This window comes from Pygoscelis adeliae, unplaced genomic scaffold (assembly GCF_000699105.1).
Source record: "Pygoscelis adeliae isolate BGI_AS28 unplaced genomic scaffold, ASM69910v1 Scaffold24, whole genome shotgun sequence".
In the NCBI taxonomy this organism is placed as follows: domain Eukaryota; kingdom Metazoa; phylum Chordata; class Aves; order Sphenisciformes; family Spheniscidae; genus Pygoscelis; species Pygoscelis adeliae.
Window position 1 is genome coordinate 1,794,434 of NW_008824806.1, and position 2,500 is coordinate 1,796,933.

At 36.5% G+C, this 2,500-nt stretch overlaps 1 protein-coding gene across 1 annotated transcript in view; it reads right to left on the reverse strand.

Annotated features, from left to right (window-relative positions):
- Nucleotides 1-2,500, reverse strand: part of FOXP2 (forkhead box P2) — a 133,356-nt gene that overhangs the window by 46,704 nt on the left and 84,152 nt on the right. The gene's annotated exons all lie outside the window — the stretch shown is intronic.

The window sequence follows — 2,500 nt, forward strand, 5'->3', positions numbered from 1 at the left end:
AGAGGACCTCAGTGAGTGGCTGTCCGTAACTGAAGTACAGCCCAGACCCGAGTGGCTGTCCCCCGTACGTTTCAATCGAGTACAACTTTACAAAGCTCATTTAATACTGTTTTTTGAAGGACAGTGGTTTCAGTTTATTCTCTCTCTCTTTCAGGATCAAAGAAGTCCCTTTTGGAGCTTTAATAGTGGGTGTGCTGCTCCACTGAGAAGAAAACGTAAGGATCAGGCTAAAGAAGAAATGGGAGCAAAGGAGTTTTGCCTTTGAATGTGGATTTACTGGCTATTTCCACTGTAGGCACGAGGGGTAAGCTTTGCTGGGACTACGGTCACAGATGGTCTCACAGTTACAGGAACTAAGTTATCTATACCATGGAGGAAATATATCTTCTCCTTTTTCTTTTTTAGCAGAATTAATCAGAGAACTATGTAGTTATTTGCTTGGTAATCTATGGGAAAAATGTGTTTGTCAGAAACAGTGGAAAAATAGAGGGGACTGCATCTCACTTATACTAAAATTTGTCTCTTTTTATTTAAATCATGACTTCACAGTTTTAGGACCCAATTATAGGGTTTGTAGGTGAGCAAAATTCGACAGGTTGTGCTATCCTCGCAAGAGGCATGGCTGGGGAAGAGATGTAAGTAATTATGAAAGATATGTTCACACTTTTAATATAAAATTATTTAATATATAATTATTTAAGGGTATACATGTAACTTGCTTGGTAGTTTATGCTAAGTTCAAGCATAACCAAGGACACCACATTTCTTTATCTGAGCCATAAAACCTACAATTTATTTATTTTCAAAGGAACTGACTTCACTGATGCAAAAATGCACGATCAGTTTAAAAACTAGGTAATTGCTCAGAACGTACCATTCACTTGTTTTCTGAAATTCTGATTCAAAAGAATTTTACTCCCTCAATTACACAGGCATGATAGTGTGTGGTCTGCTAATGTAACAGTTTAATGTTTTCAGTTAATTGGGTACAAAATTGCCAGAAAAAAGACTGGAGATAGATTTTACCTCTGCATCATCACCACTATCACCGGTACACACCACTGTGTTTCCACATGCATGTATGCTCACCGATGTATGCATCCAGGTATACATGTACAACACGTAACAGTAAGCAACGGTATAGGTATAAAAGATCTCCTGGCCTGAGTTTGAGGTTACTGCCTACTCATGATTATTTATTAGTTATTACAACACCATATGTTTGCGTAACACCTTACAAAATAGATACAGACACAGCCCTTGCCCTGAAGAACTTTAAATGTAACAGCAGATGCAGCGTGGGAGAAGAAAGTCCAGTATAACGTTAATTTCAATATGATTACATGGTAACTTGGGAGACGGTTGCATGTTTTGTGAGAGTTAACACAGTAATCTTTGGAAACTCGAGAGATATACACACCTCTTATGCTATACTTTCACATCATGTGGTTACTTGTGCTGTGCGTTTTGGAGAAAAGCTATTTTATGGAAACATTAAGAGTGTAAAAATTGTTTTAAGAATTATTTTTTCTGATCTTTTTTGGCTGTGAAGTAGGCTTGCTTTATTTATCATGCATGTACAGGCAACATAGTGAAAGAAAAACTAGGTCTAATGCATTTTTTAAAAGCCTCTAAAATAACTTTTCTCTGTATAAAGTTGCTGCAGTTTTAGGGTCCAATATGCTGCAAGCTGCCAAGACAGACATACATTCTTTCCTCCAGAAGGCTGGGAATCATTCCAAAGGGATTTTTTTTGTTTCTTGTCATGCCTTTTAAGTTATGTACAAGTTGTGCTGGTCAATTTTCATACTTCATTGGCATATTCCTAATCTTTTATCTTGTCTGCATCCTTTACTAATCCCATGTTAACTTGATTTATAATTGAGAAAAACAGATTATTTTTTTTAAGGGGAGAAAATACCTTCGAGGACTGGAAAGTGTTCCTGAAGAGCTAAGTTATTGGTTTGAAAGTGTAAAGTAGACTGTGCAATACACATGTAGCTTATTTCATTATTTTGCTGTTTGTTCAGGTGTTGAAAGAAACAGGATTTTCTCCTGATTATATTTGCAGCATATTAGGAAGTCAGGAGGCAAATTATGAACTACACGTAGCACTATGAAGCAGACTGGAATGAATGTATTATTGATAACTGAACAATATAAACAGTACAGCATGTTCTAAAAGAAGGAGATAGAGGATGATACATACTAGGAACACCCTGGAATAAATATTGAAGTGGGTCAAAATGTACTATTTTTTTTTTGCAAACAGATTTGGAGTGTGCAAAGCAAAAGATAATATACCATTAGAGGAAGGAAGAGAGATAGTTTCAACAAAAATTTTAGTGGACATTTACTCATATCAATTAACCTCTATATAACTTGGCACTCTTGTCAGTCTTTCTCAAAAGCAGCCCAGAACTAAAATAGCAAAGTGCTATAGGTCAGGATGAGGTGCACTGGCAGAGTTACGTGGAGGAATATACACAGAACCTGTCTA